The sequence below is a fragment of the Mustela putorius genome, unplaced genomic scaffold, assembly GCF_011764305.1.
Source record: "Mustela putorius furo isolate JIRA1106 unplaced genomic scaffold, ASM1176430v1.1 tig00003863_pilon_pilon_pilon, whole genome shotgun sequence".
NCBI classification, from domain to species: Eukaryota; Metazoa; Chordata; class Mammalia; order Carnivora; family Mustelidae; genus Mustela; species Mustela putorius.
Genome location: NW_025422015.1, coordinates 24,792,965 through 24,818,071, shown reverse-complemented (window position 1 = coordinate 24,818,071; position 25,107 = coordinate 24,792,965). Strand labels below are relative to the sequence as shown.

At 39.4% G+C, this 25,107-nt stretch overlaps 1 long non-coding RNA gene across 1 annotated transcript in view; it reads left to right on the top strand.

The window, feature by feature from the left end:
- The first annotated feature begins 1,231 nt into the window (after positions 1-1,231).
- The window catches only part of LOC106006814, a 30,695-nt gene continuing 6,819 nt past the window's right edge, over positions 1,232-25,107 (top strand). Inside the window, exons 1-2 of the long non-coding RNA XR_001181095.2 lie at positions 1,232-1,537; positions 13,983-14,083. This is a non-coding gene — a long non-coding RNA (uncharacterized LOC106006814). The remainder of the gene's footprint in view (positions 1,538-13,982; positions 14,084-25,107) is intronic.

Sequence of the window (25,107 nt, the reverse complement as noted above, 5' to 3'; positions counted from 1 at the left end):
TTAGGGAAGATTAAATAAGTTAATATGCAAAAAGCACTTCAGATACTGCTTGGCACAGAGCAAATAGCTATTAAAGTAGGTGCTCAATAAATATTTGATGGATTAATAAATGCCACAGTAGGTCCAGTCATCAGTGTGCTGCAGACATCATATAATCAATCTGAGTAATTCGGGCTGCCTTGAGAGCCCCCTGGTTTTTTTTCACACATGTTTTCCATTTGCTGCCTTTCAGGCATTATTGTATTTGTGTCAAATCCACTTGTCTAAACATTTAAGGAAGCAAAACAGTGCTACATAGTTTTAAAAACCATTATGATTTGACTTTATGGATTTGTAGAACTTCATATACAACATGCCTAATTGCTTCATCTGAGGTTTTACACGGCTGATCAAATCCATTTATTTAATAGAAATGTGGTCATGCGGTGTGTAAAGAAGGATGCTATATTAGTGTGTGTGCGTGTGTGCGTCTGTGTGTGCATGCCAACCTCTGTATATTTGTCTGTGTGTGTTTTGGGAGTGAAGCTGGCAATGCCAAACATGAACAAGATGAAGTTTCTGCTCTGTGGAATCTTGAAATTCAATAATGGAGATAGCCATGCAAACGTCTAACTAAATCACAAAGCCCAGTCCTCTGAGAGTCTGTGGATATCTGCATCCTGCTCTGGGAAAGCATAATCTCTCTGTCTATAATTTTACCCGGCTGGCCTCTGAGGTAGAGTGTAGGCTCCTAACGTTTCACTTTATCAGTTTGTATAATGCCCTCCATCTCTGTACACTGAAATAACACATTGCTATACCAGCACAATATGAAAAGAACGTCTTTTTCCCTGAAAGGAACAAAAGGGGTGCCATGAAGCTATAGAAAAAGAGAAGTTCCTTAGTAAAAAGACTTTTCCTAAAAGGATTTCTTAAGAAACATTCAAAAGTATTTAAACAAACAACTAAACAAATAAAACATGATAATTGAGTAGAGTTTAAGCGTGTGTCCCTTCCGTATTCTCTCATCTTGGTCCCATTGACCTTTAGTGAATCACTTCTTGGGTTATTTATTTCCACCACCATTTTATTGTAATACTAAGAGAATTCCCAGAGGGGAGACTGTCAGCAGCAGGGTCTCTGCTGGCAGGAAAACTATTCTATAAAAGAGAAAAGAAATGGATTTCCTTTCCCTGTAGTTCAATATTTTCTTCCTCTACACATTGGCTAAATTCCTCCATCCTATTTCTTCACAAATGTCAGGGTTGGGGTGCCCCACTCTCAGACAGCTCTCTTCATTATGATTATCAGTGTTAATGCCATGTCATTAATCCTCATGGGTGTACAGAGACCTCACGCTGAATGAATGGGAAAGGTCACCATGGAAACATTTGTCTCCATAGCTGACTCACTGCAAGCCCCGTAACTGTCGAACCACATCCTGTCGACCATCTGAACTACTCTGGAAGAAGCCACAAATTTGGCATCTCCTACAGGACCATATTCTTCACGGAAGCTATTAAAAATCTGTGCCAAGGAAACATTCCTCAGACGCAAGGTAATAATACCATTTGAGATAGCTTTAAGTGGGTGATGCTCTACAATTAGCTGTTAACACCTTTTAATAAACACACGCGGTAAACAACCTGTGGTGTTTCAGCTCCCAGTTATCGCTCGGGCTTCTGGTCTCTGGAGATAGGCACTGGCAAGGTAAAAAGCACCCACCTGGAAAATAAGCAAAACACCTGCACTCTCACATTTCAGAAAGGATCCCCCTCAGGGGTTCATGTGATCTATCAGTCTATAGCACAGTAGAAGGGAATAAAATGGTCTTTGCTGGATTGTCTTTGGCTGTTTGAATGAAAAAAAAAAAAAAAAAAAAAAAAAAAAAGCAAGCAAGATAACCCATGTAGAAAAATCACATTTATGGACTGCAGACTTCTCACTTAGCCTTATCATGAGAAGGCAGGATATCATTATTTCCTAGATGGGAAATTAGGTCTATGCTGGGAGATCTCAGGCTTAAATAAAATCACAAGAGAACTACCGTGCCCTTCCCAGCCAGCGCAGCTCAGCTAAACAGAGCAATCTGTCTGGGCTTTCCGTGTTTGGCTATGATTCTACAATTCTAGGGCCAGCCGGAGAAGCAAGCATGGGAGTGTAAGTGGGATCAGACTATTTCTCAAGCTGGGCGTGTTCTCTATGTCTTCAGGGGTGGGTAGGTCCTCATCTCTCACGTATACCTGGGATCCCAGGTAGAAGTCTCTACAGTATTTGCATAAACATATGCCAAGCTATACGTATGTTATCTCATTTGATTCTACAGATTATCATACGGGGTAGGTAGTATTCTTGACTTCATCTGACAGGTTAAGAAACTGAGGCATGGAGCAATTTCATGATTTCCCCATGGTCACATAGCACTTAAGTAACTAAGCTGGGACAAAAACCAAGGTGGTCAGCTTCCAGGGTTCGTTTACTCAAACATTAAGCCATATCTTAATCTCTTGTGGAGTTCTATTTATTCACCCCTCTCCCTGTCTTCTCTCTCTCCTCCTTCCTTCTCCCCTCCCCTCCCCCATCCTTGATTGGTCTCTCTTGCCTCCTTCCTGCTGCCATCCCCCAACTGCCTCCTTTAGGGCCAGCCCCATCCCCCTTTTGTTTTCCCTCTCTCTCATCACAAAGTGGACAGCTGATGGACCACACCTGGGTACACCAGCTGGTTCTAGGACAAGGTAACTCAATCTCTCCCAAACTAACTTCCACCTGTAAAGCAGTAAAAGCTAATCTTTGCTTCCATATCCCTCCCAACCCACTGCCGTCCTTCTGCTACCTTTTCTTCCACAGGTTTCCAGTTCTCTTTTATTCCTTTCCCTCTCAATATTTTTCTCAGAAAGGATAGGCCGTCTTAAACTCATACAGTGAATTCAGGCTCTGTTTTTATTAAAATGTTTTCATTTTATGAACATCTGCTTCTTTTATTTGTTTTCAATTTAAACTTTGCTATTGAAATATACCATATATGGTGCATTGGATTGAAATGTGTGCCCCTTCCCCCAAATTAATATGTTAAAGACTTAACCCCCAATGTGACTGTATTTGGAGATAGGGTCTTTAAAAAGGTAATTAAGGTTAAATGAGGTCACCAAGGAGGGGCCTTACTCTAACAGGACCAGTGTCCTTAAAAGAAGATCAAGAGATCAAAGAAAAAGCCATGTGAGGACATGCAGAGAAGTCAGCTCTCTGCAAGCCAAAGAGACAGGCCGCAGGAGAACATTGTCACTACCTTGAGTTTGGACTTTGAGCCTCTAGAACTGCAAGAAAATAATCCAGTGTTTAAGCCACCCCAACTCTGATATTTTGTTATTGCAGCCTTAGTAGACAATTACATGTGGAAAATACAGAAATCTTAAGTGTACACCTTGACAGCAGTTTACATACTTAAAGTCTCATGAAATCACTGCAGATCAAGAAATAGACTATTTTACGTACATAAGGAAACTCTCATGTCTCTTTCCACTCACTTTAGTTGCTTGTGCCCGTATTTTCAGATGTGCCTGCATACCTGCAGAGAGGGTGTGCTGAGATCAGTCCTCTGTGGTGTGGGGGGTGGGGTGGATGAGTTGATTTCAGAGACTGGGTTTAGCAAGGCACTTGGCTCAAGATCTAAAGCTGCATTCTCCAAGCTATTTCACAAATGCTAAAGATGATGTCATAATCTTCATCTGATTTCTCTGTGTATTCTCAACTGTTTCTGAATTGGAGAGGGAAAAGAGGAACCTTAGCATTTTAACTGACTGAGCCACCCAGGTGCTGGAACCTTAGCATTTTAAAACCCAACATCTTGGTGCTTCACTGAGCCCAAGTTTGGAATTTAAAAAAAACAAAAACAAAAAACTTCTTGTTTTTATCATGAAATATTTCAAATATTCAAAAACACGTAGATGCTAATATAATAAACCTACCACCAGATTTCAATAAGTTGAGACAATTTACTACATTTACCTGTGAAAGAATTTAATTTAAACTACTCTAGTAAATCCCAGTTTCTTTTTTTTTTTTTTAAAAGATTTTATTTATTTATTTATTTGACAGAGAGAAATCACAAGTAGATGGAGAGGCAGGCAGAGAGAGACAGAGGGAAGCGGGCTCCCCGCTGAGCAGAGAGCTCGATGCGGGACTCGATCCCAGCACCCTGAGATTATGACCTGAGCCGAAGGCAGCGGCGCAACCCACTGAGCCACCCAGGCGCCCCAATCCCAGTTTCTTTTTATTATGTTTGAAGTCTAAAGGCTTTGGGTCTTACAAATAAGGAGTGCCCTTAACTGAATCAAATAAAAAACACAACACAAAACTCCCCTAATTGCCAACCCCATTTTTATCTGACCTAGTTTCCTTCATGTTGCATATCATCTGTTAATCTAATTAAATGCCCCAAGGCTCAAACTGATAACCTTTAAAACTTCTCACTTCCTTTGAAACGTGATGAGTATCTCAGCTTGATTTGGATTAGACCTCTGATGAACAAAATGCGAACAACTGAAGTTTAAGCAGATTTGGGACTGGCCTGCATGATAATGTCAGTTGTCTCAATTCCCAGCTGCCAGGCAGGAATGGCCTTGGGATCCATTTACTTACCTATCAATCACTTCAGTGATACATAGAGGAGGACAAAGTGGTGAACCACCCCGTGAAGAAGGCTCAGAGATTCCAAGTGATTACAGATAATCTGAATAGATTTGAGAGGGGATGAGCAGCATAAACTCCTCAAAGAATTGCTGAATGAGTTTAGAGTTGGCAAAACTATTACTGGTGAATAGTGTGCATGAAGAATCCTGTGTCTTGAGGGAATATGCTCAAAAAATGAGAAAATTGGGACTGTGAGGGAAGACAGACAAATGTAACTATATTAAAGGTAAGCCAGGCAAAGGATTACATTCAGGGTAGGGTTGTTATTATTTGGGGGGGATTATCCATTCTAGGATGATGAAGGTGAACTGTGGATGGTTCTGAACATAAAGAACGTAATGGCTTCCTGTGATTACCCCAGAGTTCTAAAAAGGATGTGGGAAAATCAAATGGCAAGGCCTGGAGAGAGAAATTGAGAGATCATGAAAATGGAGAAGAAATTAGTCACTGAAAGCCTCCAAATGATAAGAGCCCTAGATAAAATAGAGGAGAAAAGAGACCAATGTAAGAAACAGGTGAAACTGTTAAAGGGTACACGCCTTGATTATCTTGGACAGTCATCTGTTAGCTCTGGATTCATCAAAGTGAGTGATAGACCATGTGTACGTCAGTAAAAAGATCCCAGGCTACAGCTGCTAGAGAACTTACCACTCATCCCAGTGCCTAAGTAAGATGTTTCTGCCAAGACAGGGCAGTAATTGCAGAGAAGTAAGTATGGACTTTAATTTCTTTAAAAAGTTAACTTACAAAGGGAAGGTAATTGGATTTCCTACTTTCATTCTTTGGACTCCCACTTGTAAGGAAATTTATTTTTTTTTACTTTAGTCTCTTCCAGGGTCCTTCATAAGAGACGTACATCTAAATTGTTATATTCCTTTGTTGGCATTAGTACTAGAGCAGCTTTTTGTTGTCATTTAGTTTTACTGCAGAACTTCTGAAAGATCTATGTCCAACAACTGGGTTGGAAAGAACTTGAAATAGGAGATAATGTAAAAAATGAGTAAGGTATGGTGTGATTTGGAACTAATTTATTCAGTGAATCTGACCTGTTGTAGACCCTTCTTGGGTATAAAGTCAGCTATCCCTTAGTATTCATAGGAGAATGTCCAAATGAGCTATGGGCTATTAGGGAGGGTCCTTAAGAAGTAAGATTTTTCATATATATTTTGGTTCTTTGGCAAGGGAGTTGCCATTTCTGGCTGCTCTGTTTAAGAATAATGAAATAAGTGAATAAAAGCTGTTAAATGTTAAAGGAGATCTGTCCTGTGCCAGGGTAATTCTTCCAGTCTCTATCCACCTTTCATGTTTACCTACTCTTAGGAAAGGAGATACTTAGATTTGTGACTCTGGGCAAAGTAGTCAAATCTAATCAAGGCAGCTTCTTCTCATCTTTTACTTGAGTTGTTATGCCAGGAGAAGAGGTATATTGTTGTCAGCTCTTTGCCATTTCATAAGGACCCTACCCCAGTGTGACAGGTCAGCAGCTTTCTTGTCCTCCCTGTGATCAGTGGAGGAAGGGGTTAAATTTGTACATTTCAGTGATACAATCTTAAGTTCACTCTTCACATAGTCTCTGGCACCTTTGCTGGATATAAAAGTGATATTTTTTGGTATTATTTAGTCCCAGACTTATACACACAGAGGAGAGATCTTATCTGACAATATCCTCAGTAACATTCTCCATACCCAATACCCTCAGTAACATACTCTATAAATGACTGAATAGAACTAAAATAAGTTTTCAATATATATACTACTATACATAAATAAAATAATATACTGTTATACATAAATAAAACATCAGTAATATGAACATATAAATTAGGAGGCAGAATATAGACTTGGACAAGGTAGGGAACAGAATATAGGATCTTACATAATGATTGTAGTAATAGCCAACATTTGCTAAGTGTTTATTCTATCCTATTAATTTTGATAATATTGGAAGCCCATTATTTTATTTTATTTTATTTTTTTTTCTGTTTTAAATTTTTTTTATTAACATTTAATGTATTATTTGTTTTAGGGGCACAGGTCTGTGATTCATCAGTTTTACACAATTCATAGCACTCACCATAGCACATCCCCTCCCCAGTGTCCATCACCTCTTCACCCCATCCTTGCCATCGCCTTTCTCTCCAGCAACCCTCAGTTTGTTTCCTGAGATTAAGAGTCTCTTATGGTTTGTCTCCCTCTTCATCTTGTTTCACTTTCCCCTTCCTTCCCCTGTGATCCTCTGTCACGTTTCTCAAATTCCTCATATCAGTGAGATCTTATAATTAATTGTCTTTCTCTGATTGACTTATTTCGCTTAGCATAATACCCTCTAGTTCCATCCTCATCATTGCAAATGGCAAGTTTTCATTTTTTTTTTAATGGAAAGCGCCATTTATTTTTTTAAGATTTTAATTATTTTTTTGAGAGAGAGAGTACAAGCAAGGGGAGTGGTAGGCAGAGAGAGAGGGAGAAGCAGGCTCCCCACTGAGCAAGGAGCCCGATTTGGGGCTGGATCCCAAGACCCTAGGATCATGAACTAGGCTGAAGTCCGACTGTCACTCACTGAGCCACTCAGGTCCCCTGGAAGTCCCATTTTTAAGATGAGGAAACGGAAGCATAATAAAGGTAAATGACAACAACCAAGGAGAGGTAAAGCCTGAATTCATAATCAAGTTCCTGGGTGGTTAAGTTTAGGTGTCAACCTGACTGGGCCAAGAGATGCCAGAGGGCTGGTAAAACATTCCTTCTGGGCCTGTGTCAGGTGTGGGTGTGTCAGGTCTGGGTGTGTCTCAGATCTCTGGAAGAGATTAGCATTTAGATTAGTAGACTTGAACAAAGGAGATAACCCTAACCAGGGCAGGTGAGTCATTCAGTTTGTTGAGTCCCTAAATAAAATAGAAATGGGGAGGGGGAAAGAGTGAAGGCACTCTCTGGGCTTGAGCTGAGACATCCATTTGCTCCTGTGCTCAGATATCAGTACTCCTAGTTCTTAGGCCTTTGGACCCAGGTCTGGTCTTATACCATCAGCCTCAAGACTGTCAGGCCTTTGAACTTGGATGGAATTATACCACCAGCTTTCCTGGTTCTGCCACTTGCACACAACAAACTGTGGGACCTCTTAGTCCCCAACATCACATGAGCCAATTCCTATAATATATTCCTAAATAAATATCTATATATATTCTATTGGTTCTGTTTCTCTGGAGAACCCTAACACATGGTTGAACTCTGAGTGGTACTTCTATCTTACAATACAATTTATTAAAACAAATTTATTGGAAATTTATTAAAACAAATGTGATTTGAACTTCCTGGTAAATGAAACTTGTTATAAGGGCTAACACTTCTTCCCTTTTTCCTTTTTATATTAGGATAGAGTACCAAGTGAAAAATGAATAATTTAATAATCTCTTAGGACATTCTGCCAGAGTTTATACCAAAAAGTTCACCCAACTGTACCTGCCCATAACACTATGTAAAGTATGCAATTTTAACACACCTTGTCAAAATAGGCTATTATCACTTTTTATATTTCATTTCATTGAGGATAAACTATGTCATCCAAGTAATAAGCAAACCCAAATCTTCAATGATTTATAACTTAGGTTTATATCTTGCTCAAATTACATACCTTTTTTGGGCCGAATGGGCATTCTGCTCTGTCATCCTTCCTGGAATCCCACCCAGGAGACTCTGGAGAGTTTCGCATCAGCAATTAAATGTTTTGGCCTAGAAGTGAAAAATAATCACTTATGCTCACAACCCCGTTAGCCATAACTAATGGGTGAAGCCAATCTAAATTTGCCTACTTAAAGCCAATCTACCATGGACTTCCTTATTTGGAAGAGAGCTAGAAAATACTTCATAATCTGAAGTAGAATTGTTAAAAATTTCCACAAATTTCATAGCTGAAAAATGACAAATTGCTTTGTTTTACACTCTTATTACAAGAGACATTGAAAACTTTTTCTTTATGAATTCTTTGTTCATGCTCTTTTGTTCTATATGTTAAACTGAGTATGTTGGTGGAGTCCAGTAAAAAAGTTGGTTGAGGAATTTAAGTGTTCCCAAGTTAAAATCAAGATTTGCCACTCTCCCACCTTCCCCAAGAAATTCCATCTAGGGAAATATTCTGGAGCATAGCGATCACCTGATCTGCAGCACAGTATAAACAACACTGTATCTTAGAAGTGTTTCAGTAGGGGCATTGACAATTGACAATGTTTGGTAACCTATGACCGATTTATGTTTATGCCAATATAACATTAGTCATTCTATGTTAAATACTCTGGCAAAAGTACCATTTTTTTCCCCAAGGTCTGTTTTTAGGCCTCTTTCAATTGAAAGTGACAGAATTCAAATTCAACATAGTTTAATAAAACAAAAACATATGGCCTCAAGTAAAAATTATGGGGGCTCCCTAGGTTTAGGCATGGCTGGATATTTGGGGTCCATTGACACCATCTGAGTTTTCTCTTCTTTCCATCTCTTATGCCTGTTTTCCTTATGTTGATCCCTGTAGGTTTTCTCTACATGGCTGCAAAGAGAAACTTGGCAGCTTATGGAGAAGCTTCCAAACCTGTATCATCTTTGGAACTAGGAATCTCAGAGTAGACCTTCCTTTTCCTACATTCTTACCAATCCTCAAAAAGACAAATCTTATACTTGTTTGAAAAGTATACCCACAGGACCAGCCTCTCTCTTTAGAGGCACGGGATATACTAATTGGCAAGCATTGGTTACAATAAAATTCATACAATGAAGTTCTAACTTTATCTGTCTAGGATATACCTGTACTTCTTGAAATAGTTTCCTTTTGGAGGTAACTGAGTTAAAATAAAGTCATTAGGGTGGGCTCTAATCCAATATGACTGACATTCTTACCAAAAGACATGTACAGAGGGGAAGACTATGTGAAGACACAGGGAGAAGGCCATCTGCAATCCTAGAAAAAAGACCTCAAAAGAAATCAACCTTAGAAATACATGGATCTTAGACTTCCAGCTTTCAGAACAATGAGAAAATACATTTCTATTATTTAAGCTACTAGGTCTTTGGTCCTTTGTCATGGAAGCCCTAGCAGATGAATACACATTCCCAACTCTGTAGTATGAAAGGATAGGTGTGCTCTTTGATTATCCCCCCAAGCTGCAAACTCCAGAATGGGAGACAGGCTGTTCTCAGGAGGAAAGGAGATGTTCCAAGACCCAAAAAAGGAGGGAATGATGCTGGACACACCATAGTTGCTGATGTTCCCACAGATGGAGAATAACCAATCTCCCTTGACCCAAAGGGTATGATTTCACATCACCCTTCTGGAAAAAGAGTTTGCTGTTTATGATAGATGTCTCACTGAAATTGTTCTAAAAATTTTGAACCTCAGCTTCAACCACCACAATTTTTTATAGGTTGGAATGTCAGTAGAGCATAGTACTTACAAGGCTTTTGGATCAGTTGTGTCTGGATTTGGATATTGAGATTGGATACTAAGATGACTTTGGGAACTTATTTGAGTCTATGTTTTGTCACTTATGAAATGGAGATAATGAGAGTACTTTTCTCCTACAGTTGTGAGGGTTCTTTAAGTTAATTTGTGTGAAACTCTTAACAAAGTGTTTAATGCATTAATAGAAATAGTGGATACTGCCTACTATTGTTTGCATTATATCTATTATTACTGTTGTTATTACTGTTGTTATATATAGATTGTTCAACGCACTAAAATGGCTCAATTGTCTATAAGTCATTCAGAGTTTTGACTCTTAGCTTGACCTTATCATTGGCATGCAAATAAAGGTGATGGATATAAAAGCTTTGAAGCTCATCCTAAAGCATGTTTTGGGAAGATAATAGAAATTATACTTGCCACATTCCACACACTTCAGTGTTGAGGATCTTGAATTTGAGGCTTCTATGTGCCAACAAAATGGAAATACCTAGTTAATAGCTAGAGACCTGATACTGGACCTAAGGATAGAGGTCAGGACAATTGATATTAATTCAGGAGTCATTTGTTTATGCCAGAGATGGCAAATTAGCAATCTTGAGAAATGTGTTTTTTCCCCCTCCTAAGTAGGTTTTAACAAATGAATGGGCTACCCATTTAATATTCTTGGGGAAGAAGACCTGCCCTGTGGTCCTTCTAGCTGGATTTAGAATCAAATTGACATGAGACACATTATTAGGAAAAATCAAATTGAATAGTCATATGTATGGGATACCTCTGTGACTCAGTTGGTTTGGCATCTGGACTCTTGGTTTCGGCTCAGGTCATGATCTCAGGGTAGTGAGACTGAACCCCAGGAAGGGCTCTGGGCTAGGCATGGAGCCTGCTTAAAATTCTCCCTCTCCTTCTTTCTGTGCTCCTCCCTACTCCCTCTCTAAAACAAACAAACAAACAAACAAACAAAATCTTTGTCAAACTGGCCTCTCTTGGGACAGTGTGCCCTGTACCCCTACATTATTATCTTATTTTAAATAAATAAATTTAATTTAATATTATATTGCATTAAATATTATATTATTTAATATAATTTAATATTATATTAAATATTAAATACTATTAAATATTATATTACATTAAAAAAAGATTGGGTGGCTTTTCTTAATAAGTCAGATGATCTGGGCATAGTGCTTGGCATTTTCATATGGCAAATATCAAAGGGAACTGAGGAATAGCTGCCCTTTTTGGTTATGGATCCAACTCTTCATGCAGGGTATGCATATGCATATATTCCCATTCATTTGGCCATCTCCCTCCTTTCTGGAGGCACGTGAGCAAGACCCTTGATGAAACTTAGAGTTGAGGAGATGTAATGAGATTGCCACATGGATGAAGAAGGAAAAGGAGTCAGTTATGGAAGTAGGTGGAGGCCAAAGAGTCATCCAAGAAACTGAGCAGTTAGTAAAAATGTCTAACCAGTTAGTAAGAAGTTACTAAGTTAGTAAGAAGTTAGTAATAGTAAGTAATAGTTAGTAAGAAGTTAGTCAGTTAGTAAGAACACCAGAAAAGAGCACTGTTATCACACTCAAAAGTGGCCGATAGGGTTAATTAGAGGAGGGATGGTCAAACAGTATCATATTTCCAAAGATATCTGGTAGTAGAATGAAAAGAATCTACTAGTTTTGTCAACTAGAAACTGACTACTGGTATATAATAATGAAAGTAGTTCATTCTTATTAGTGGGCAGAAATCTACAATGGGCAGAGAAGTAAGCAAGTCCTTTCTTTTCTTTTTAAAAATCTTTCATCTAAGGAGCCTGAGTGGCTCAGTCCGTTAAGCTTCTGCCTTCGGCTCAGGTCATGATCCTGGAGTCCTGGGATTGAGTCCGGAATCCAGCTCCCTGCTCAGCAGGGAGTCTGCTGCTTCCTCTGCCCGGCCCCCTACTCACGCTTACTCTCCCTATCTCACTGTCTGTCTGTCTGTCTGTCTCTCTTAAAAATAAATAAATAAAATCTTTAAAAATCTTTCATCTAATGGAGTGAGAGCTACATGAGGTTTTATGGGAGTTTATTATTATTATTATTATAGAATAAAAAAGTGTTTATTGATCAAATGAAAAGTAGTTCAAGTAGGAGATGCAGCAAATAGAGCAAAGGGAGAAACAACTGATGGAGCCCAGTTCTAGCCAGCTGGGACCAAAGAACAACATTTCAGGGGCCATGCTATTCTTCTCTGTACTGTTCTGATTTTACTATACATAGTGCTCATATATGTAACTCTGGAGGCTTACTAGTCTTGCTGTGAATGTCCGCATAAGTCCTTGGAGCTTAAAAAGGTTAAAATTAGTTTCATTAATTGATTCTACCCATCGTCAAACATATTTCTACTCCTATATCATCTCTCCTAGTTACTCAGTCTCCCAAATTAGAAGTCTGGAAGTTATTTTATATTTCTTATTCACCACGTCAGTTCTGCTCACACTTCTTGCCACCTCTTACCCAATCAGACACAAAGCTCTATTGATTCTTCTCTTCAGATTGTCTGGAGTCTATCTTTTTTCTTAATCACAGTTTTCTATTTTGTGATATCACTGAACTGGAGGTTCTTTGAGGATGAGACCTGTTCTTTATGTTTTTCCTCATTTCAACTCCTAAAAGTATACATAAAACATATTATAAATGTTTGATAATTTTTGTGGAGATGAACTAAATGATCACCCAGTTTCATGCCCTGTTACGCTTAGATCTTACACTCCAGTCCCACACACACAACTACTCTTCCTCCCATACCCAGTACTATTACACATTTCCTTGTATTTTTTCTGCCTGGATACTCTTCACAATGCATTGTCCACCAGGAACATGGACCATGTTTCTGAAAAGTTAGTAGAAGAATTAATGCCCCTGTGAAATTGCCCTTTATTACTCTGCTTTGGGGCAGACCTTGCTGCAGATTATCAATTACATTTCTTTTTCTATCTAACACATCACAAAATTCTTTTCAACCTCACTTGTTTGACATGGCCATAGAATGTGAGCAGAAAAAGTGTGTACACTCTTAGGTTTAGCCCATAAATTCCTTCTTATTGTCATCCTCCATTCTGTTTTCTACTTTCGGGTGGTTGGTTTAAAGAACCCCCTCAAGGGGATCTCAGGAGGTGTATGTCAAAGATGGTAGAGCTATTATAAAAAAGGAACCTAGGTCCCTGAGTCATTGGTTGGAGGAGAGCTACCCAACAATCAACTCCTGTATGGGAACATTGTGAGACTGAAAAACAAGCTTTGTGTTAAACCACTGAGAGTTTGGAATTTATCCAGCATAGCCACTATAAGGAAGTAACATTTACCACTCCAAAATATGTCTCTTTGAATTAAGGATTATTTTTTAAGAAACTGCAAACTTAGGAACTCTGAAAACCAAACAGAAGTTACCTTTTTATTAGAGACTCAACATGTATAAGGAAAAATCTCTATTTGTAGAGGTTTTAAATTTCTATTTGTAGATCCCTTGATCTACCAGGAAAAGGGGGATAAGTCAATCTTTAGAAACTCTTACCAATGAAGAAGGCAAAGACTTAGATGTGCATAACAACCTTATCCTTGTGTACTGTGCTTTTCTGGGTAACCTCTCATAGCTGACTCTCCATCCCCAGTATTTTGTTTTATCTTTAGCTGTAGATGGTTTTAAGGTGATGGCTTTGGCCATTTCAGACACTTACTCAGTTTTTCTGGGTCTCTCCCATGTATATGTGTTACTAGACTTTTTTTTTTTTTTGTTTTGTTTTTCTTCTGTTAATCTGTCTAATATCAATATAATTATTAGACTATCCAAGGAACCTCGAAAGGAAGAAGAAATAATTTTTCTGCCCCTACAGTTTTGGAAACCTGGATGGGATTTTCACTGGCTAGACCCTACTGGCTCTGGGGCTGCTGCAGCCAAGAGATCCTGGGACCACTGACAAAAAGCTGGCAGAAGGTAAAAATTCTTACCGTGTCAATCTCCAGGATCTCTGCCTGCAGGATCCAATGGAAGTGAGAGTATTTTTTTTCTTTTCTTTTCTAACTGTAGGTAGTCTAAAATATTTGTGGAACTAGTTCCTGGGGTATAGTAACTCTTGTAAAGATTTGGTAACAAGTATTCTTGTTTTCTATTTTTTTTTTCTTCCCAGAGATGTTCTTCATTTTCTTTTGTCTGCTTTATGACCAGAGAGAATATTCTCTCTGGTCTTTACCAGTTGGAGGATGTATATTCATCTGAGGAACAGCTGAGTAACCGATGGATCCAAACTTAGGAAATAAAAAGTTTGGGGAGATGGAGACACATTGATTCCCTGGGTTTGGAAAAGCTATTTAAAACTGGGCCCTTTATAATTAGTGTCTCTGCTTTCTTAGGCTAACTCTGGGAGCAATTTGTCTGGACCTTGTGAGGCCTGCATCTCTTGCATTCTCCTTTGGGATACCTCTTGTGTTCATGGTTAACCCACAAAAAGACTTATTGATAATTTGAGTCCTCATTAAGATTAATAGATCCTAGTCATCAATGACCAAATGATGGAACCTTTGGAGAAACTTCTAGATTGAAAAAACTTTTTAGGCAAACCATGAACGACTCTTAACTTTAAGAAACAAACTGAAGGTTACTGAAGGGGAGTTTGGTAGGGGGATGGGAATAACTGGGTGATGGGCATTAAGGAGGGTGCTTGATGTAATAGCACTGGGTATTACATGCAACTGATGAATCACTAAATTGTACCCCTGAAACTAATTATACACTATATGTTAACTAAGTTGAATTTAAATAAAAAATTTTTTAAAAATTTAAAAAATATATTTTAAACATAAATGATTTGACACACAAAAAATGTTTTTTTAGAGTGATCTGACCTAAGCAATTGTCTTATTGGTACTTATGGAAAGGCTAAATTAAAAAGAAATATATTGGCTAACCTTAGGGACTCTCTTAGCAAGATGAAAGAACAGAAATTAGACAATTTTAGAACAAAAATTAACATTCATATCCAATATAATTCCCATTCTCAAAATTTGGCTCTGATGCAGGTAGACCAATTCTCAGGACCCAGAGGCATCCCACAGCAATAGCCAAGAGAGTCCTTGGTTATGTGCAGAATAGAAATGAAATGCAAGTCAGCAGGAAGTAAGAGCAGAGTTTATTGGAGATAGAAAGCAGATACAGACAGAGCATCTGGGAGACTCAGAAAGGAAAAGAAGAACTGAGTCTCATCTTTGCTTGGGGCCTGGAGTTTTTACTAAGGACAGTGGTCTGGAGTACATGAACTTTAAAAAATCCAGGAACTGATCAAACAAGGACAAGTGCTTTTTGGAAAAGCACTTGTGTCCTTCGTAAGTTCCTTATACCCTGGAGCCAGGGGTCTTGGTGAGTCAGTGGTCTTGAAAAATATACATTAAGACCTGGCCTGGTCACTCCTTAGATGTTATCTATTGTGCTGGAAAACTCCAAAGAAATCATTAACTTGACCTTTACAAAGAGGACATACATTAAGATGTGGGAGGTGAGAGTGCAGGTCCTGGCAAGAAGAGAAGCAGGAAAAGGAGCAAAAAAAGAAAAAAAGAAAAAGAAAAAAAGCTTTTTTTCCACCCCATGGGTTTTCTTCAGTTTCCCTGTCTTAGGTCCATCTACTTATTTTGACTTCCCTTTCCCTAAAAGATTTATAGAGAGCACTCCAGCCCGATCTCCCATTTCAGGTATGTAGGTTAGTCCTGTGAACACTGAGTCAGGAAGTGAATTCAGCAGAAGCTCCTGAGACTGGTGGCAGTTTGCTTTGCTGTCACTCCCAATTCCTCCTATTTTTGGGGGCTCTGGAACCAGGCTCTGCTTCTTTCAGGCCTTCCCATGCCATGTCCTTTGTAAAAGTGTTCTGGAACCTCCACCACAAAGAATTCATGTCCCCTGGGTATCAACAGATCTAAATTATAAAGTTCTTTTGTCAGAAATCAAATCTCCTTGATACAAATAATTAAATTTAGTTGGAAAGCGGGCCAGTCCCTTGATATTCAGGCTATAATTTTGGTCTTTGGGGAATGGGAAATAACATTTTTGTCTTGCAGCTCTCTACAAAACCAAAAATGCGGCTCTAGAAACAGTTCAAAGCTCATCTATCTTTACCAGTTCCAAGCCTCCCTCCACTCATCTCAAAATGCTTGTAGATATTGTAAAATATCAGAATATTGGAAACAGAATTGTCTTGCACTTAAGGAAAGGAAAAATTTAAAGTGTAATTACTCCAGACCTCTGATAATATCCCAAAGTTCCTGGAAGAAAACTGGTATATTTTCTCTGTGCCTCTGTGGTGTAGATTTTCTACCACATCTTCTCTAGGATTTAAGAGCCATTCCTTGAAATGTAAACATTAGAGAGATGTTTCTCATTAGAAGAAGAAAAAAAAAAGGCAGGGGAGCAGGAAGGTATTTGGAAATCAGGCTAATGAAAAATCTCAGGGGTGCCTGGGTGGCTCAGTCAGTTAAGTTTCTGCCTTTGGCTCAGGTCATGATCTTGGGGATCGTGTCTGTTGCACTCCCTGCTCAGTAGGGAGTCTGCTTCTCCCTCTACCCCTCCCCACTGCTTTCTCTCTCTCTCAAAGAAATAACGAAAGATCTCAAATTTCTTCTCCACAAATGTTAGTAGAAAAGGCTTTAGCCATCTGAGCAAGTGGACTTATTCCAACTGCCAAAAGAACGAAACAAAAAAAAATTGGATCCAACTATTCTTTTGAACTGGTGAGTTTTGTGTTGTGCCTGACTCATGGCTAAAACTTTAAGGCAGTAACTGTGGAGGGTCTCTGTTGTGTCTGTATGTCTCTCTCTCTTTCTACTGTGTGTGTGTGTGTGTGTGTGTGTATAGTGTGTGTGAGCATATGTGTGTAAAATTACATGTGTTGTGTTATATTTTTCTACTCTGGATCATGTTAGCAAAATTAATTTGTAAAGAGCTCTATTTAATTGGGTTAAAATTAAGTGCTTATAGATTAAATATTCCTAACTTTCTCAGAAATATAACAAACTGACCCAGTGTTTTTCCTGTTTACATGATCTGTAAATATATTTGATATTAGAGCTAGTTTAAGTTCGTTGGTTTAATTAAAGTAGACATGTTCTTAGAGTTATCAGCATTGAATATAATGCAGACATACAACTTTTTTTCTGCCTGGGTTTACTAGTCTAGTAAGTTTATGATATATCTCAGTTTCAAAATTTGTCAGGAAGAAACAGCTTGGGATGATGGCAGATTTTGTCCAACGCTTCATGAGGTTTTCATGGAAAGTCTAAATTAATTTTTGGGAGCAAGTGATTTAAATAGATGTAAGTGGAACAAGTGTTTTTAGGTGAACTTGTCAGCAATAATTATATTGTATGGTATATATACTTAAAATAGCTTTTGTTAACCTTAAAAGTTAAACTGCCAGTTATTTTACCAGCAAAAGATGGGTTTATTCAGGAATAGCAGAGAATTGCAATCTGGAACAAGCAAGCTGAGGGGAAACCATTGGCAACTTTGCAAAAAAAAAAAAAAACAAAGTAGAGGAATGCTTTTCAGTTGATTAAGTGTCTGCCTTCTGCTCAGGTCATGATCCCAGGGTCTGGGATGGAGCTCCCTGTTCGTCTCTCTGCTCTGATGAGAGCCTGCTTCTCCCTCTACCCCTCCCCATTGCTTATGCACTCTTTCTCTCTCTTGCAAATAAATAAATAAAATCTTTAAAAATATATAAATAAAAATAAATGAATGCTCTCTCTCTCTCTCTTGCAAATAAATAAATAAAATCTTAAAAAAAGAAAAAGAAAAACAAAATGGGAAGTTGGAAGGCTATTATCAAGAAAAAGCCCATTGCAGTAAACTGGGAGCTGGAGGTATAGTGGCTTTTCATTGGCTGAGTTGTGACCATCTCTCATTGGCTGGGCTGTAGCTGGGGCAATGAGGAAAGCCTTTCTCCCTCCTCTGGGATAATCAAGTCGTATCCGAAGTAGCATCCATGTGCAAGGTCTGTCTCTGGTTGCATTTGCAATTAAAGATGCGTGGTGAGGCATGAGAGCTCCCCTGCCCAACCTCCCAATTCAAATTTAATGAGGTTTCTCTTAAATCATTTTCACATTTTTTCCTTTTGATTGAGATCTTTTATCGAATGTATTGATGACAAGTAGTCATTCTTTTTTTAAAAATTAATTAATTAATTTTTGTGTGTATGAGAGAGAGAGAGAGCAAGCTTGAGCACGAGTTGGGGGAGGGGCAGAGGGAAAAGCAGACTCTAGTGAACTGGGAGCCTGATGCAGACTCAATCCCAGGACCCTAGGATCATGAGCTGAACCGAAGGCAGATGCTTAACCAACTGAGCCACTCAGGTGCCAAGTCAGATTCTTTATATTAGTGGTTTTGTACCTCAGTGCCAGGAAGGACCTTTGCTGGTTGTCAGGTCCTATGTCGGAGTGAAAGTGCTTAGCTGTTAGAAACTACTTAAGGTCATATTTGAGTAAAGGGAAAGTTAGGAGGGAGAATCCTCAGGTGTTTCTCATCTAAAGGCTTTTTCTCAAGGTCCTAAGTATTGGGGTTCATCCTGAAACACTAGCATCACCTTAGTGGGTACATCTTTAAAAAAAAAATCAACAGGCAACCAAAGATGAAACTAAAAATAATTTTGCAAAATTTCTTGGGCATAGGGCTGGCTCAGTTGGAAAAACATGTGACTCTTGATCTTGGGGTTTTAAGTTCACCAAAAAGAAAACAAAAAGAAGAGCTTCCCTGTTCACAAGGGCTTGGGAAATACAGACAAGGGCCTTGTCTTTCCATGAAAGAGAAGCAGCAGCAACAGTGAGAAAAAGACATGGTCTGAATGTCTTGGGAAAGCTGCCTCAGATGTCATCTGCTTCAATTCCAGAAAATCTTTACTTTCAGGTCAGCAGGTCCAGTCAGGGTTTGGTACTTTCTTTACATGTGTCATGTGAATCCAAGAGTCTATTCCCTGGTGTTTGGCAGCACAAAGTTTGGTAAACAGTTCCTGGTAAAGACCTTTCCAGTAACACTGAAGTGTCTTTCTAGAGATGTCTTTTCCTAGGTTGCAAGGCGTGATGCTTATTAACTCCCAAGAGTATGCTGTAAATACATTGCTGTACCAAAGAATGGTTATTTTCAAAAGATGGAACTGGGCCTTCATGCTATTGAAGTCTCTTTCCTGTTATCAACTATGGATAAAAGGAGGTGGGGACCAGGTATATTGGATGTCCTGTGAGTATCTCAAAGTCTGAGAGTCTATGCATTCCAAGGGGGATGGAGTTGAGATTTAAAGGGCCAATAGCAATGTTTTAGTCCATGGTAATTGGAGGGTTTCTGCAAATTTTGCCAACTGAGTCTTAATAATGTCATTAGTACATTTGAATAACTCTGAAGACTGAGGACAGTATGTGTAATGAAAGTGTCATAAAGTAGCATAGACTTGTCAAGGCAGCTGACCAATCAATGGGTTCCCTGATAACTATGTAGTTTGAGAGGGGTTCCCCAGGTGGGATAATTTTTTCTAAAGAATTTTAGCCACAGAAGAGGTACTGGCTTCTGTAAAACAAAAATCTTCAGTCCAGTGATAAAACACACAAACCATGACTAAAATGTATTTATGCCCACGATATGGGGGAAGCTGCATGAAATTCATATGCCAAACCTCAAATGGTCCATTGGGCAATTTGGATAGGTGGACAAGCAAAGGTAGGTACTTTTTAGGTCTTATTAACTTTTCCAACCAACACTGATTCATGAATGTTAAATTTTGTCAGCAGACCAATAGTTTATTGCATGTATAGTTGTAAGTATTGGGAATTTTAGGATTTCTCATAGGGCCATATTGGTATTTGGATAGTTCTTCATTTTTATTGAATCAATAATTATTAGATTTCTATTAATGTTTCTCCTTTCTGGGGACAACTGGTGGGCCACTGTGGTCAATTTGTCTAAATTGTCATTTAGGAGAACATCCTCTTGTACTGTGACAGAGGCTTCGCTATTGGTTTCCTTGAGTGCAGCATTTTTAGTGGAAATATCAGTGAGTTGGATTATTCTGATTTCCAGGGAGTTGAGTTTGGAATGTCCATAAATTTTTTTTTAAAGATTTTATTTATTTATTTGACAGAGAGAGATAACAAATAGGCAGAGAGGCAGGCAGAGAGAGAGAAGAGAAAGCAGTCTCCCTGCCAAGCAGAGAGCCCAATGTGGGACTTGATTCCAGGACCCTGAGATCATGACCTGAGCCAAAGGCAGACGCTTAACCCACTGAGCCATCCAAGCGCTCCCATGAATCTTAATAATAGTTTGAGCCACTGGCAAAAGTATGGCATCTAATAAATTTTGGGCATAAGAGCCATTTTTATTTTTATTTTTTTATTTTTAAAAAGATTTTATTTATTTGACAGAGAGAGAGCACAAGCAGGGGGAGTGACAGGCAGAGGGAGAGGGAGAAACAGGCTCCCTGAAGAGCAGGGGAAGCACGATATGGGACTTGATCCCAGGACTCCAGGATCATGACCTGAGCTGAAGGCAGTGGCTTAACCAACTGAGCCACCCGGGCGCCCCAGGAGCCATTTTTAATCTTATTGCCACTGGAGGGAAGGAAAGCTCATTTCCATAACATTCCAAATTCATGAGCTACTCCAAAGCTACCCACTATCAGTATAACTGTTACTAGTTTTCCCCTTGGCTAAAGTACAAGCCTGGGCAAGTGCATGTAACTCAGCCTGTTGGGTGGAAGTAGCCAAAGGTAAAGGTGCTGTGTCAATGACTTCAAAGGAAGTGGTAATAGTATTCCCAGGATGATGTTTGCCATTTAAAAAAAAAAAAAAAATTAACCATATTTTTATGTTGGGGGAAGGAAGTAGAAAAGAAACCCCTATAATGGGCCCTACTCAGTGGCAGCTCCTTGTTCCAGAAGGTTAAGGAAGAATTTGAGGAAGTAAAAGTTGCTTGGAAAAATCCTGATGTAGTTGCTTTGTATGTTGTGATGGTAGAGGGATGAAATGAAGTGTGAAGGCCCCTCATACCCTGCACCTTACCTCAGACTATGTGCTGGAAACCGGGTTCAGAGAAAGTGCCAATCTCATTCCTGCCTCTTGGGATTGTTGACAGCCATAGTGGTAGAGAATGACAGGCAGGAAGAGCAACATGCCCAGCATGTTGGCAAAGATGGCAAGATGGCGAGCAGCATGTCTGTGGTCCTCCTGATCAGCTGGGCTCCCCGCGATGCAGTCTGCATACTAGCTTGATGTTTACCATTTTTATACTTTAAATAAGAATCCTTGGTAAACCATGCAAAATCTGTATTGGTTAGAAAATTTTCCATAGTTATCATGGGGAGTCAAAAGGTAATCTGTCAGGGTTAAGCAGGTATCAGAGGTTTCGTCTGGGGGCAAATGTAGTTCTATTCTGAGATCAGATCCCCTAAGTATCTAATCTGACCTTGAGCAAGCTGCAATTTTTTCGGAGACTTTGCATCCCTTTAAGGCCAAAAGGTTTAACAGGTAGATGTTGCCTCCTGTGAATAGATTTTAGAAGGAGAGCAGAGAAGCAAATCATTTATGTATTGTAACAAGGTAGATCCTGCAGAAAACTTTTTATCCTCCAAATCAGCTTCTATGTTTTGAGAAAAATAAGGACTCTCTAGAACCCTGGGGGTATTATTGTCCACGTGTTTTTCTATCCTTCCCAAGTGAAACCAAAACGATGTTGGCTATCCTTATCAACTGGAATACCAAAAATGCATGGCACAGATCAATCACAGTGAAAATTTGCTTTCACCGGGAATGGATGTTAGTAGCATCTGAGGGTTAGGAACAACAGAATACTAAGAGATAACTGTTGTTTATTGCTCAGAGGTTGTGGACAAACCTCCATCATCCAACATGGGGCTTTCTCACGGGTAAAACAAGAGTATTACAGGGACTAGTGCAGGGGATAATGAGGCCCTGAGACTTGTAATCTTCTATTATGGGCTTGATGCCCTAAAGGGCTTCTTTACCACAAGGCCTTGAATAATTCTGGGAAGAGGTTTTGAGGGATCTTGAATCTTGATGGGAGGTGCACTGTGGATTCTACCTGCATCAGTTGAAGATTTTGCCTATAAAGAGCATAGTAGCTGATTCAATAGGAACAAATGATGAGTGTCCCCACACTCCTCTATAATGCTATCAAAGATGGAGCATAGAACAGTGCTGAAGGGATATTTAATTCTCGTGGTTGGTTATTTTGAATACTACTGTCAGATTTTTGGAGAAATTCTGGCATGGTGGTTTCTATAAAATCTCAGCCCAATAAATTAACTGGGATGGAAGAGTTAAGGAGAAAAGTAATGAGCGTCTGTCAAAAAGCCTAAACCGAAGGTAATAGTTGCAGAAACAGGAACCCGCTGAGGTTATTAGAGCCCTCCACTTGTTGAACTGCTTTAGTGTCCTGGGGCAGGAGCCGCTTTACAGTGGCAGAGTTGAGCACTGACAACTAGCTCCAGCATCAATACAAACAGAGACTCATTTCCAATTTGAAGAATGGTTTCTCTAAGCTGATGAAGAGAAAGGACTGGGAAGAACCCATGGAGGGGCATGTGGGTGTCTAAGTCAGTTGAGTGCCCCGTCCCACTCTTGATTTTGGCTCAGGTCATGATCTCAGAGTTGTGGGATCAAGCCCTGTGTGGGGCTCCATACTAAATGTGGAGTCACTTGAGATTCTTTCATTCCCTCTTCACCCTCTCAAATAAACAAACAAACAAACAAAAAACCAAAATCTTAAAAAGAAAAAAAAAGTAAAACCCGTGTAGTTCCTCAGAGCCACACCATTGGGAATTAAGACAGCACTGGAAAGACCGGCTAGAGGGTTGAGGACACTGAAGTGCTTCTTAAATTTGTAACAGTCTTTTCCTCATGCCCTGGCCCTTTGTATCAGCAGCAAAAACTAGAAGGTTTTTGGTTTTGTTCAGGGACCTTCATTTGCCAGAGTTGAAAATTGAGAATTTTAGTGGTCTTTCTTTTAGGTGAGTCATCTAGTATGTGAGCAAGCTGGTTTGCCATAGTAACTAAACCTGGAGTGGTCAATTTCCCATCCTGGTCCTTTTAACTAAAAGAGAAAGATCCCAGCTCAGCTCATTAGTAAACATAGAGTTAAATGCTGCCTGGGTGGATTCAACATTTAAAGGAAGATCAGAACATTCTTAAAAGAATTTAAACTGATTCTAATAGTCATAGACAGTTTCATTAGACTTTTGTGGGCAAGCCTGAATTTTGTTCCAGTCAGCAGGTGGAAAATGCTCCGGTAGTTGAGTGGAGATTTCCAGGGAGTATGCCAAAAGTTAGAGGTCTATTTCTCTAAGTCCTCTTTTGGATGTTTCCTTCAGGCTAGTGTCATCCATTGTTTGACCTGGTTCTCACCAATAAGCATGTGGACTAATTTAAATCTGAGAAACCAGCTTAAGTTTGAATAGCTATGTGAAATTCTTCAGCAAACTTATGGGGGTCCTTTGTCACTTTAGGAAACCCCTTCACTATGGCCCACAATTTGGCCCTAGTCTAGGCAACATAAGAAATTTGAAGTTTATTTAGATCCTCAGAAGACTTAACTTTAAAAAGGCAGTTTGACTCGGCTTAGCAGAGGAGTGAGTGGGGAGAGATTCAGAGGAAAAAGTAAATTCAGTAGACAAAACAGAACAAAATGGCACTGGAGGTGGGGCCTGAGCACAAGGTGGCCACCAGCTGTCTGTAGACAAAAAAGATGGAAAAGGGGGAAAAGGGGCCTTAGAAGCCATTTTTGCCTCTTTGAATTGTTTGCCTCAGTTAATTTAGAAATAGTCTTTTGCAAAAAGGAAATTTAGAATTCTGAAAACATCTGGAAGCCTTGAGATACCATTTAAACTAGCTATCCTGGGCTGTCTTGTGACTCATCAATTAAGGGTCAAAACTCTTGATTTCCACTTGGGTTATCATATTGTGAGACTGTGTGGTGCTTTGGGCTTTGCATTGGGCCGGGAGCCTGCTTGGTATTCTCTTTCTCCTGCTCCCTCTGCCCCTCTTCTGCCAAACAAAGGTAAAATAAAGAAAATATTTTTAAAAAGTAGTTATTGTATTCAGTATTTTTTTCTTTTCCTTTTCTTATATTTTAAGGAACCATGGCTTTCGGATTCAGTTTTGAGTCAAACAAGTGTAGGGAGATCAAAACTTCCCCATTACAGCCACTGAAGATTTAATTTTCTTTCGGTCAAGTCAGTCCACTTAGTTATAAATGTGCATACAGAGGGGACCATGGTTTTTAAACATAAAACTGGCCAGAGTCTCAGCTAGGAGTGGGGGTGGGGAAGCATGATCAAGGCATTTTGATGACTGGAATCCTATGTCTTAGAGATTTTTCAGAAACAACCTGATTCTAGAAGGAATCAGACAAAAGGACAGCACAATCCCAAGCAGGAGTTGGATGGAAGGCTAGTACACTTCCAATGGGCACAGTTCCAAAGGGAATAATCCAATCCCTACAAGGAGTCAGATCAAAAGCTAGCACAGTTCCATCAGGAACAGTCAGATTCCAAAGAAGAGTTGGACTAAAAGCCAAATGAGTACTCTCAGAGAACAAAACAAAACACCCCCAAAAGACAAAAAAACACACAAAGGCCTTGAAACGGATCCCAGATAAAGCCTGGATAGCTCAGACACAAAGTGTGGAGCTCGAAATCTAGAAGAAAACTTACCCTCAAACCTAAGGTCGGCAAGAAAGCAGTAAGCCCAGTTGGCTCTTGGGTACTGTAACCTGTTTGCTCACCAGCCTCAGGGCTGTTAGGGATCTTTTCTGCATCCCTAGATGGGCCAACAAGTAATGTTAACCTTAACCATCAAACTGCCAGTGATTTTACTAGCAAAAGATGGGTTTATTCAGGAATAGCAGAGGACTGCAATACAGACAAGCAAGCTGCCGCGAAATCATAGGCAAGTCTGCCAAAAATGGAATGGAATGCTCTT